The sequence below is a fragment of the Lissotriton vulgaris genome, chromosome 10 (genome assembly GCF_964263255.1).
Source record: "Lissotriton vulgaris chromosome 10, aLisVul1.2, whole genome shotgun sequence".
NCBI classification, from domain to species: Eukaryota; Metazoa; Chordata; class Amphibia; order Caudata; family Salamandridae; genus Lissotriton; species Lissotriton vulgaris.
In genome coordinates this window covers 625127270-625141249 of record NC_141698.1, presented here as the reverse complement: position 1 = coordinate 625141249, position 13980 = coordinate 625127270, and the positions used below count along the sequence as shown (strand labels likewise).

The following is a 13980-nucleotide window of genomic DNA, read 5'->3' as shown; positions in this document are numbered from 1 at the left end:
CAACTTGCTGTTTTTCTTGTTGTGGCGTGCGGGGGCAAACATTAACTACAAAATATAGCCTGGTCCAGAGTGCTCTCATGAATGCAAAGCGAGACCTCCGTTGACAGGGAGGACTATTTTAGAAATGCATCTTTCAGTGATGCTCAATCTGTGGGCCCTGAGTCAAAGTCTGCTTTAGGAAAAAGCAGCTCATGAGACAGGTGTGCCTGGTTTCCTTTCGAAGAACTTAAGTATTGCAGCATTGACCAGACTAATCTGAAAATGCTTTTTATTAACCAACAATGTGTGTGTAATATCCATCGTGTACAGAGCACAAATTTACCTGCAGCCCTGGGAACCTCCAGTGTCCCCCACCAGTCTTAAACCGGGTCTGGAGCCTACATTCACATGCATCGTGGAGCACCCATTACAGATGCAAAGAATACAAAACTAGTGACTGAACCATGGTAAGCACAGCACACATCAATCAGCACCCAGCACTCACATTTCCCTATACAAACCAACTGCAACCTGCACCGCTCACATATACTTGGCACACTGCGACTCTCAACAGTACTGTGCACACTCTCATATTTGGCATACCTGCTGCCATATTCAGAATAACTCCTCTTAATTAGCAAAAAACCCACACACAGCACACCTCTTACACTGGGCACAGTCTCCACACCCGGCACCGGTCAGGCATGTTACGACCACAATATTGGCACAATCTTCAAAACAGTATAGACACTGGGCACAAATCCCACCCACATTTAGATCAATAAAAGCACACACTCAAACAGCACAATGAGCAATAAGAGTATCATAATCCTCATCATCACATACTCTGAACATTGCACCTCCTTCAAACTTGCACACAGTGCCACTTCTAGAGTAGGGTTTGACTACAAGGGATTTTATTTATACACTAATTCAGTTGATTTGCTAGCGTGAGTCTTTGGAGTTAGTTGTCAGCAATCTAACTTCAATGTATCCATAGGATAACCACAATAAATGTTGATATTAATCACAGCAAAGAGGATATAAGAAGCACACGGAAAAATCCTGTTTATATGAAAATATATTGTATTTTATCTGTCAGAGAAATAATTCAAGGGGATACAAAAAACAATTAATTGTAAGAAAAATAGTCACAAACAGATGCGTGGACAAATCAGCAAATCAGTTCATAACAAGACATCAACTCCTATGAATAACAAGCATTTACAATGCAACGGTCTCGGCATTGCAAAAGTTAGAGCTATTAGCATTGTAAATGAACGCAAGTTTAAGGTCTTGACATTGTAAATGACAAGGTCTTTTATTTATGTTTTAAAAACAAAAACATAAATAAAAGTCATTGTCATTCACAATGCCAATAGCTCAAAGTCGCGTAATGTGTATGGCTAACTACAGTAGCCTCCTGACGAGTGCCCTTTCACGTAATTGTTTACAAATGAAAGCCCTGGCACTTTTTTTTTTACAAATTAAGCACGGGTGGTGTCCGTGTGTGCATGGGAGTGGTGGTGTCCATGTGTGCATGGCAGTGGTGGTGTCCGTGTGTGCATGGCAGTGGTGGTGTCCGTGTGTGTACGGCAGTGGTGGCGTCCGTGTGTGCACGGCAGTGGTGGTATCCGTGTGTGTATGGCAGTGATGGTGTCCGTGTGTGCATGGCAGTGGTGGTGTTCGTTTGTGCATGGCAGTGGTGGTGTCAGTGTGTGCATGGCAGTGGTGATGTCCGTGTGTGTATGGCAGTGGTGGTGTCTGTGTGTGCATGGCAGTGGTGGTGTCTGTGTGTGCATGGCAGTGGTGGTGTCAGTGTGTGCATGGGAGTGGTGGTGTCTGTGTGTGCATGGGAGTGGTGGTGTCTATGTGTGCATGGCAGTAGTGCTTAAGTCTGCTGCACGTCTCTCTGTGTTTGTGTCGTTTGTACCGAGTGTGCTGCTGCATGACTGTGTAGTACCTGCCTGTTTCTGCGCAGCGTGCCACCTGCACACCTCTGTGTTTGTGTTGTGTGTGTGGTGCAGCTGCACCACCCCTTGCGTGGCCCACCCTTCCTCGGGCTGTGATTGGTGCACAGGCTGCATGTTTCCGCTCTGAGAATTGGCTCGCAGCCCTTGTCACTTACTTAAACTCTTGACCTCGTGTGGGTTAAAAGCAGCAGCGACCAGGCCAAGCCCTGGCAGGGCACCGGGGGCGGGGCCAGGGGGTGAGGGGGGCTGGTGAATGAGAGGGGGAGGGAGGGCACAGGGGCTGCGGATGCTGCCGCGCGCTCAGCTGGCATGGAAACCAGTTACTGAGGCCTTGGAAATAGATCAGGGCGCGCGAGACGCCGGGGCGGGCGGGCAGCGCGTGCTGGCTTCAGTGCAAAGCATCAGCGCTGTGAGTGGGCGGGCTGTAGGTACACGCGCGCTTCTGAAATCTGAAAGGGAGAGTATCTTATCAGCAACAAAAAAGTGTGCAGTTTATTTAATTAATGCATTTGTTTATTTTGCAGTTGTTACATAGCGGATTCGACCCAAAGGCATTACATAACAGGAAAGACAGATCAAGATGTAGAAACTACAGAAAGTAAACAGGACTGATAAAACCTTGTTTACTTTTCTTTTCCTGGCACAGTCTTCTTAACCCTGAAATCAGGCACATTAAAGGCAGTGGCAGCAAATGTCTAACTGACGTCCATCATAGTCCATGACAAAGTGTCAGAGTTTGCGAAGAAATGGACAGAAACAGGGGGAGCGGATATGAAACAGAGTACAATAATAACTAACACATGGAGCGTGTTATCAGCGCCGCGCGCCTCTCTGCAGACTCCCCCTGCATTCCACAGAGGCACGCGACACGATCCGGCCTGCCATGCATGCCGTGGAGACAAGACCTGGCCGCGCGCACAACGTTATCCTATGGAAAAACGCTGCGCGCGGCCAGGTCTTGTCTCCCTTCGGCGTCTCAGACTGCTGAGACGCCGACAATAGTTCTCTGGCGAGAACGCGCTTTCAGCGCGTTATAGCCGAGCCCTAAAAATGAATAACTAAGTCCATCAATGTACAAAAGTTACTCATAAGAACATAAATTGCTTTGGAGATGACAACGAGGTCGACGTTTCGGTCTTTGTTGCATTCCAAACACGTTTGTGGTGGCAGGATCGCTTTTGGTGTGCTGTCGTACCAGTCACTTGACACGGACAACTTTCGATTCGAAGTGCTTTCCCTCATTGGTGTTGGATTGCTGATTTGAACCTAACCGATTTGAACCAATCAGTATTGATTTCAAGAACTCTGCAGATCTCTGTGGCGACTTATTTCCAGCCATCAGCCACTTGAATCTAGCCATTCCACCCCCATCCTTAAGGGGCTTCCTCCGCAATATACAATTGTCCTGATGATGGTCTTATAGACAACTGCAACAAAGACCGAAACGTCAACCTCGTCATCATCTCCAAACCAATTTAGGTTCTTAAGAGTAACTTTTGTACATTGATGGACTTAGTTATTCATTTTTATTCATAGGAGTAGATGTCTTGTTATGAACTGATTTGCTGATTTGTCCACACATCTGCTCGTGACTTTTTTTCTTACAATTAATTGTTTGTTGTATCCCCTTGAATTATTTCTCTGACAGATAAAATACAATATATTTTCATATAAACAGGATTTTCCATGTGCTTCTTATAGCCTCATTGCTGTGATTAATATCAACATTTATTGTGGTTATCCTATGGATACATTGAAGTTAGATTGCTGACAACTAACTCCAAAGACTCACGCTAGCAAATAAACTGCATTAGTGTATAAATAAAATCCCTTGTAGCCAATCCCTACCTTACATTGTTCACTGCCCAAGCCTACAAGGGTTTATTGGGTTACCCAAAATTCTTTTATACTTCTAAAGTAGGGCAACACTAGGCAGGGGCTACGGTGCCACTGTGGAGACCCAGTGTGTTCTTCCCATCACGTGGGGTGGCCAGTTATCACTCTTCCTAGGGTAGCCTACATCTGTGCAGCAGCCATGTGAGTTTACCCTTCATCCGGCACAAACCTAGCATGCTCCACACAGCATATGCGTACAAAGTACACTGCTCGCTCACCACACTGTCACACCCATCCTCTTGACACTCCCACATTTTCTGAAAATACCACACCCACCTTTTATGAGTGTACTTTTCAATATTACTTTTTCAGTCACACATTCACAGTTTCATTTTCACAGCTGTTGACATTTTCTTTTTCATTCATTTGCAATATTGTTTTCTCTACTTTTTGTTTTTCCCTCCTCATAGTTTCCCTAATATATGGATGAATCTGTGATGTTTGTCCTCTTTTCTCTTAAATGAAAACCCATCTTTAGAGCATATACATACCCAACTGTTTTTCTTGTTAGCAGATCTCTTTGGAACCCCAGGAAAGGCTTGAGGCTTGTATAGCGAAGAGATGGGCACAGTCAGGACCACACACAATGAGAGGTGGAACAAAGGGATCACATGCAGACAACCACAGGCCGAACTCAACTGGCAGTCCGCTGAAGAATCTGGAGGTCTGGTTTAGTGAGGACCTCATATTCTCACTGCAGATAAAACAAGCATTGGCATAGCCAATAGGTCTTGCCTTTGGGACCTTATAAGTATTTAATTATGCAGCACAATATCCTTGGTGCAACATCAGCTGTTGCATAGCTAAACAGTTATAATGTCCCAAAGGCGAGACCTATTGGCTATGCCAATGCTTGTTCATGTAAGAGAATGTGAGAGAAGCAGCAGCAAGTTTTTCCTGCTTACAGGGAGCCAGTGCAGAACATGCAATGATGGGGACTTGTGCGCCCATGACTGAAAATAGAAAGTTAGTCCTACTGCAATGCATACGATCCCTCTAAGTCAGTGGAGAGGGTATTTGCGAATACAAGATACTCAATCTTTTTCATTCCATTGTATTCTTTTAAAAGGTCAGCTTTAGAGAATTCCAGGGCAACAAAAAGAAAACAATCAATCAAAAATAAGGGTGTGTTAATAACTATGTAGCTAAACAAAGGACAGCAGAGGTGCAACAAAAATAAATTATTAAGTGCAAGGACATACCCCCAAGTGTGGCGCACCACCACTGTTTGTTCCTTTCTCCCAACTATGCAACACCTCCCTTCTTGAGCCATATTGTGTGCGAGCTCCCATAGATTATTAGAGCTATTGAGTGCTGTTGGTCCTGCCCATTCCGCTGTACCTGGTAGTATCCCAATTTGGGCAGAAAGACTCCCAAATCTTCAGAACAGCCTCCACCATAATGCGTGGAGAGCTGAGCAGTTGAGCAAGTGGGGTGTTGAAAAACATTTTGGACTATCAAAGCCGAAGACTCTGGCCTTCCGAACTTGTATATGTTGGACCTCCACAAGGAGGTGTTCTAAGAAGCTGCCAGTCAGAGAAATGTGCTCGGAAAGATTGTGGAGGTTATTCTACAGACTTGTGCCTCCTGTTAACATTTCTGACAGTCCAATGTGGGATATGCCGTTTTGCCGGCTGCACAGTTCCCCGCGTGTTTTCTTTATGGAGGAAGAATTGCTCTACTTTGGGATACCATTTTCCTCAAATTTTTTTCTTTATTTCTTTATAAAGTTTTATATAGCGCAAACAAGATCACGAGGGATATCAGAGCGCTTTACAATAGTATGAAAGGAAGGACATAAATACAAAATTGTCATCACGTAGGAGTAAAATGACAAAATACAGGATTAATCGCAGATTCAAGGACGATTGCACCATGGAGGGTAATGCAATAAAACAAGTATAAGCGGGCAATGAAGGGTGTCACAGTTTGCTGTAAAGAGGAGCAGTAACAAATTATGGCACAATAGACGTAGGAAAAAGTGTCTTTGAACAGATGAGCCTAGCCCTATTAGGGTAGGAATTTATTCATAAGGAATCTTTTGGCTTCCAATTTGAACTGGATTGGAATTTTAAAATGCACCCCTGCATTTCCCCTAGCACTGGCGCAAAAAAAGCTGCCTAGCACCAGCGCTACGTACCCTGCCACCAAGTTGCAAGTGTGCCTGCGCAACAGGGGCAATTGTTTATGTGAATGAAGAGACAGCTCCCAGTACATAAACAATCAATATAGGCAATTTACTGTTTATTTGTGTGCTTCAGAATGCAGCACATATAGAAAGAGCAAAAAACTAGGAGAAATTAATACTTTCTCATCGTATTTTTATTCTAAGACCAGGTATTCGCTGGTACTGAGTCAGCCTTTTAAATCTGGGGCAGTATCGAAAAGCAATGGGTGTTGCTGTGGAATGCCCACTGCAACACTCATTGCACGCCCCTTTGCCACAGAGGATATCAGCAGAATGGGGCATATTTACAAGGTGGCATGAAGCCACATTAAGTGGCTTAGCACCACCTTGTACATATATGAAATGGTGCCAAGCCACTAGAGTGTAAAAAAAAAGTGAAGCTCCAGTGGCAAAAGGGGCTTGTACATATGCCCCCAGGTCGTCAATTCGTACCCAACTCAAGAGAGAACTAATGGGCCTACTCCTGACAGCTGCGGTCAAAATGATACTAGACAACTGGAAGGACACCTCCAAAACTACCTACGAAGGCTGGCTCAACAGGGTCACCCACCTCAGGGGGGCGGACCAACTTGCGCTGCAATACTCACCCTGGAAGCCGTCCTCCAGGGGCCTGTGGAAAGTCCTGGACAAAGCCCTGGTCCCGCACGAGCCTCCATAATAAACCAACCCGAACTCGCTCGTGTGCCGTGTGAGAAGTTGGCCTGATATGTGATGTCCACTATTCTAGTGCGCACCCTGTATCAGTCCAAACAACCCTTATGGTGATGGTTGTAAAGTCAACCTTCTAGACCAGCTATCCTAGTGGTAGCATGGACAAAGCAGTCTTAGGCTAATACTTCAGAGAGCATGTGAAGCCAATTGTTTTACCAATTATAATCCCTTGAATACCAAATGAAAGGACACCACACAAGGTATATATCAAATATATATGTATTTATTACTAACACAATCCCTCTGCACTCTTTATGAGGTCAGAGTTCGAGATACAGCACAAGTTACTCAATAAGCATACAATAAGTTGCACAAATACAATTCTGCCCTAGGGGCCTCACGAACCATATACTAAGTAAGTGGTATAAGAACCACTTCAGGAAAGGTGAGTAGGCCTAGGAAGTCACTGGGGCTACACTGAACAACCAAAGGTTAGGAAGTAGGAGTCCCACAGGATGCGTGTGCAGTGTCTAAACACACACGCAAGTTACCATAGACTTTCAATGGGAACTTAAAAGTTACAAAGTAGTTGATTTCGGAATCTTCCGGGTGGACTACGGGAAAACCCAGTTAAACTAGGACACTTGGATAGTTGTTACCCATGGGAGCATCGGAGTACTCAAGTTACCTCACCCAGGAAAGCCGGGTGCATAGGTGTTCTTTCGTATCGGGTTTCGCCGATCAATCCCATGGAGAGCTGCAAGAAAATGCTGCAGGAGACCAGGAGGAAGATGTCCGGATCGATCCAAGGGTGGATCGGAGCAGTGAAGAACCTGAAAGCAGAGGGGACAGAGTCTGGGTGACTAGCTAGTGACCAGGAAAGGAACCAGGCGATGTCGAGGTGCAATCAGGTGAAGAAGTGAAGCTTGTCTCTGCAGCCACGTGGACCAGGAGGCATCGACGACGACCAGGAGCTGGATACGGACTGTCCCACGAAGGATCTAGCTGTTGGTGGTGTCTGCTTCCGGATCGAAGTCAACAAGCCTTGGCAAAGGCAATCCACGCAGGAAGGGAAGATCGTCTTCTGTTCAGACCAGCAAGGTCTGGGGAGCTTCCCCTTTACAGGAAAGCAGGAGCAGGCCCAGAGCAACCAGGCAAGCAGCTTTGTTTCAATAGGATGTCTTCTGGAGGGCCACTAGCCAACGGGGTAGCAACCGCGAAGACACGTCGAGGAGAAATGCAGGCACAGGCCCCACGCGGCACTCGTGGAGTGTGGAGGGCTGAGCTTCGGTGCACTTACTGCTCGGGTTGGGGCTTCTCAAACCCCAATGCACAACTATGAGGACGCCTCAGAAGCTGCACAGTTAGCAAAAAAAAAAAAGGTACTGCAGGTTGTCCGGTCCGGTCCCACGTCTCTCGTGTCCGCCACGGGTCTGAGCTTTGCTGTGGATGTGGGTCGGGGTCGGAGTCAGAGAAGTCTAGAAGTCCGGAGGCTGCGTTGCTAAGTCTTCGGGTTCTGGCGGGACCGTCGACAAAGCAAACCGGCAGTTTACTGGTGGTGCCTGTTTGCACAGGGTGGTCACTCCTTGACCACAAGGGAGATGTCTTCAGTCTTCCAGTCGAAATGGAACGTCGAAGGTCCAAGAGTTCATTTCAGAGTTTCTTTCCAGGATAATCTAATGTCTCTAGACACAGCTCCTAACTTTATACTGATCTAAGGGGCTGGATTACCTGCTGTGTCCCTCCTATGGGTGGAACCTGGGAAGGGGGTGGTTACACCCCTTTCCCTTTGTCCAGTTTCGCGCCAGAGCTGGGGCTGGGGTGCCCCAGCAACTGGTTTGAACCGGGCTATGCATGGAGCACCTTGTGTGCCCCAGGCAGTGTCTCATTTCTTTCAACCCACCAATACACTATAGCCTGTCTCGCTCGCACCTCCCAAGGCAGGAAACCTATTGTCCAGGCCTCCCCTGCCGGAGTTTCGTCCAGCAGCAGGAGGTCAGACTCGTGTCTGTGGCAGCAGCATCCATTTTGTGATGCTGAGGCTCTGTTTAACTTTAACCGGGTAAAGCTACAACTACATGTCTTCCCCCTCTAGAAGGGTGGAATGCTACCCCTGCCGCCAGGACTGGTGTGGGGGGGGGGGGTAGTATTCCAAGGCATATGACACCTTACACAACATGTTTTGATAAAGCCAAACCAAAGTTAGCATTAACTGTGAGGATTATAATGCACTTAAGAGTATATGGTATGGCTATATCATAGAACAGCTATTAGGACATGGTTCCGAAAGCTGCAGACAGGCTCAGCTCATGCTAGAGCACCATCTCACATAAAACCAAGCACTCTGACTTCAGGATTGTCAAGGCCTGCCATAGGAGTGACTTATAGGTATATATGTGTCTATATATAAGGTAGATATAGGAATACTATATCTAAGCAAGGGGTGATTACACGCCCTTGCCCCAGCTGAGTGATCAGCCAGTGGTGTCAGTTTGGATGGCCAGCCAGGGGTGGCATAATACATGCTGCAGCCCCTGGTAGGCCTTGGATGCACCTATGCCCTGGGTACCTATGGTACACTATACAGGAGCACATAAGGTGACCCAATATCCAATTGGAGATGTACCTAAAGTACATGGAGTCCATTTTACAGTGAGAGCAGATAGCCTGGGGCCCTGATTAGCAGGATCCCAGGCCAACTAAGTCGAGAACCAGCTAAACACTAGGCAAACAGTTGGGGTAACCATATAGTCAGATATCCACCTGCCTACATGCCGTATACTGCAGTACCTACCTGCAGCTACCATGTCGGATACTAGGGCCCTATATTGCCAAGTCAGATCGGTATATTTGTCCTATCCTCCTTCTCTGCTTATTCCTAACTTTTCCTCACTTTCCTATCCTAGACATACTTCTCTATAAAAAATATTGCCAGCAAAGGGGGACCCGCGCAAAAATGTAATCTACTATTGTATCAATGCCAAAGAGGGTTAACCCACATAACAACTGTATGTTTTTTATGTATATAAACCTTATTAAAAAAATCAATACTAAATAAAATCGATTTGTACACTTTGTACCTGCCTACTTAACATTCACGTTGTCCTTAACTAAATTGTCTATCTTTTAGCAAGCAGCCCTGAAGTAACCCATGTGTGGATTCACACAGACCATCAGATGAGTCCAGTGCACTTGTCAAAGCCAATGTTAAAGTTGGAGCGCGCAGGACATAAAGACACAGAAGCATGGAGCTAGGTAGGGTAAAGCCAACAGTGGGGGGAGGGGGGGGGTGTGGGTTTGGCCTCGAGGAGAGGAGGTTTGGGGGAAAGGGTTTGGGGGCCCTAATACTAGCTAGTAAAAAAAGAAAGGCTCTCTGTTCCCTGGATGGATAGTTAAAAAGCAACAGTGATTGGGCCCCCTCCGCATGGGATGACTCCTGGTGGCCCCCGGCACTGGGCACCGCCCCCAAGCCTACGGACCACGCACGCAACCTGGGTTTCATCCTGGACTCCTCCCTCACGATGACCAAGAAAGTCAACGCCGTCTCGTCATCATGTTTCAACACCCTGCGCATGCTCCGTAAGATCTTCCGATGGATCCCCACCGAAACCAGAAAGACCGTCACCCAGGCCCTAGTCACCAGCCGACTGGACTACGGGAACACCCTCTACGCTGGATCCACGGCAAAACTACAGAAAAGACTTCAACGCATACTGAACGCTTCATCACGACTCATCCTGGACATCCCCCGTCACAGCCACATCTCTGCCCACCTGAAAGAACTGCACTGGCTCCCCGTCAGCAAGAGAATCACGTTCAGACTCCTCACCCACGCACACAAGGCTCTCCACGACATGGGCCCCACCTACCTCAACAACCGCCTCACGTTCTACACACCCACCCACCAGCTCCGATCCGCCAGCCTCGCCCTTGCCACCGTCCCACGGATTCGCAGAACCACCACCGGAGGAAGATCCTTCTCCTACCTGGCGGCCAAGACATGGAACTCCCTCCCCACCCACCTACGACTGACCCAGGACCATCTCTCGTTCAGAAGGCTACTCAAGACCCCCCCAGCGCCTTGAGACCCTAGCGATGAGTAGCGCGCTCTATAAATGTCACTGATTGATTGATTGGGCCGGGGTGAGTCCAGGTACCACTGCAACTGCTGCACTATTGACAGCTTCACCCTTAAAACGAGGGGGGGTTACAGGGGCTGCAGTGGCTGTGCCAGGATAAAGAGGACAAAGGAAATGTTGTTGTACGGCCAGGAGGACTGTTTAGGCTCGCCACTGGCAGGATATACGACTCACAGCTAAGAGAGATAGATTGTGAATGACTCCACGTACTTCTGCAGAGCGTCGTCTCTTTTCATTTAATCCACTAACTACATAGCTAAGTTTATAAATATTATTTCAAGGAGCAAGGGTCAGTATAGGTGATTAAAGCATTCTTTTAAAAACACAAGCATTTATCCATTACGAGTATTTATGTGCATAACAGGCCTCGACATTTGCTTATATCCACAGTTGAGGCAGCAGGCGTTGCAGGGATGATATAATGGCTTGTTAAATGCTAAATCTATTTTCTCCTCCAACAGCTTTCACAAGCATGCAGTCGGGTACCCTGTTGCAATGGTAAATTAAATGTTCACCTCTGGCAACAGTAAATTCAAGCTGTATCAAAGATGCTTATGAATTATGTGAACAGCCTTCAGGACAACATATATATCCATGCATCATATTTATTACTTTTATATGGCAGAAAACCTAACATTTTACCACCTGTCAGTCTGCTCGTTAGTATGTTACTTTCCTCATGAATGCAAGGCCTCATCTATCAAAGTCAATATAAAAAAAAGAACTGATAGTGCAGCTATGGGGAGGGGCTGGGGCGATACCTCTAGCAAGGTTTGCAATCACAGTAATTTAAGAGAAATATAAATACCATTCTGAGCCCTACACGGCTAATATTTTACGTTCAATATAATATTATTTACTGACCTCCACCCTTCTATGTTCCTTCCCACACTTTCAAACAGTTTAAAAAGTCAAACAATAACTTTCGGTACCACAACAGAGGTGCAATAATAAGAAACAAGACATTCAAAGGGAGCCAGCACCTACAGTCTGTGGTATCTATCTATCTGTCTGTCTGCCTGCCTGCCTGCCTGCCTACCTGGCGGCATGCATTCCTGCCTGCCTGTCAGCACGCATTCCTGCCTTCCTGCCTGTCTGTCTGTCTGTCTGTCTATCTATCTATCTATCTCTTTAGCTATCCAATTTAGTGCAAGACTGGATCAATAACAGAACACTTTAACAAGGAACAAATGCAGGTTAAAATTCGCATTATAAATACATATTATAATATAGGGGAGAAATTCCATCATTTAGAAAGATTGTCTATTTTTTATTTTATCAAGGAAATATAGGGGGAATGGGACAAAGATATACATATACAGAAATGCAATTTAAATTTAAAATAACAAAAAAAACATGTATTATTTAAAAGCCACTTGGTGATTATTCACATGAGAAGCAAAATTACCTAATGACTACATGAATCATAAAAAACGATCAATTAATGGTCCCCCCATTCTACATAGGTTCTTCCAAACGTTTGATGGGCCTTTTATGCAGAATAGTGCGGCAGAAAGATAGTCCTGAAGGGTTTAGGGGGAAGTCGACAATGCACACCAAAGAGAAGATCGAGTTATCACTCTGTATCTGGTGTAGTTTAGACGTGGAACTTGTTCTATCAGGTAGACATGTGGCGCTGAAATAGGGGCATGTTTAGTTCCTTTTATAATGAGCAGTGGCAAGATATTTTTCTGATGTTGGTTGTGAAGAGACTTCAAAACCCTCGGAGCGCTCCCACTGCAAGAGGGTGTTAGTGCGCCTGAGTTACTTCTTCCTTAAATACCCAGTTTCTGAACTGAGTAAACGGAGCCACTAGAGTGAAGGGCTTTATTGTTAGTGCATGACAATTTGTGAAGTTTATCTCTTTGGTTGAGCACGAAATCAGTATGATCAAGATGGGGGAATTGTGTTCAAATTTCGTAAGCCTTCTACCAGCCTTGCTGCAGAAATAGTGATGCTTTAAGAGGTGAGAGATTAACCTTTAGTATTCGGTTGTAAAAGTCTAGTCTTGATTGCAACACGGACTGTACCACATGTTTATAATCATTTGCAGGGAGCAATGCTTTGATACTTCGAAGTAACTTTGTCTAGTGATGTGCAGTTTTGGCTATTGTGTTAGGAGCATTAGGCAAGTTTAGGTTCTTGTGCAGGGAGAAGCCACATGATTTGGCGCACTTCGCTAAGGAGGTTTTGTACTACAGCAGGGTGATTGAGTTAAGCCATAAAGGTTCAGGCATAGAACACAGGGAGTGAACAGGGAGAACTTAGTTTTAAGGAGGTTGAGCTTGAGTAGTTGGTGTGGATTTCCGCTATGACTATGGTTGCTCCATCAATATGCTTTGGCGGGGGTTTTTTTAAATTAAAACTGTGTATCATCTGGGGGCGTGGCCAAGGTAGCCATCATGGCGGACGCAGCCTAAGAGAGCTCCGTCCCGCCGATCGTGAATCCGTTCATTTGTCCTTAATCCCCCCCCATCTGGTAATACCCCGACGGAGGGTCCCCGTGGCGGATATTGGCGGAGATATTGCTGAGCAGTCTTGGCTGGCCAGGGGCACCGGGGACTGAGCAGTGATCCCAGGAGGCGGAGAGGCCTATGCTGGGAAGCGGAGCCGGGGACCTCGAGTATCGTGGACCCCGGTGCGTAAGGCGAGGTCGAGACGGGCTGCGAGAGGTGCTGATCCGACGCCGGGGTAGGAGACGTCTGGCCGGAGTGGTCTGGCCCCCGCTGATCTACAAGGGACGTGAGGAGGCGATCAGTGACTGAAGAGCGGCGCCCAGGTGGGAGTGGCAGCAGCGGGGCCTGGTGAGCTCAGCGAAGCCGGGGCCTAAATTTTGGTGACTGGGGGGGACCGAGCGGAGGGAGTGTCCTGAGCATTGACAGACCCCGCCAACTCCCCCCGCGCCCCCACCCCCCGGCAGCCGGATCGGGCCGCGGAGGCAGTGAAAGCGAGCAGGAGGCCCCCGCCTTGCAGGAGATCGTGCGGGGGGACAGGCGACTGAAGAACATCGGGCCCTGGCGCAGGCGGCAACAGGGTGGCCTGGAAAACGTTGCGGTGCCGGGGACTGCATTCTAGAAGCTGGTGCTCCGGTGGAGGTGGTAACATACCCTGGCGGCGGCAGGCCCGCAGGGGCGCAAGTAAGGTGGTGTGCTTC

General features: G+C 47.0%; 1 protein-coding gene across 4 annotated transcripts in view; it reads right to left on the bottom strand.

The window, feature by feature from the left end:
- The window catches only part of NUB1 (negative regulator of ubiquitin like proteins 1), a 398514-nt gene that overhangs the window by 352625 nt on the left and 31909 nt on the right, over nt 1–13980 (bottom strand). The window lies entirely within an intron of this gene.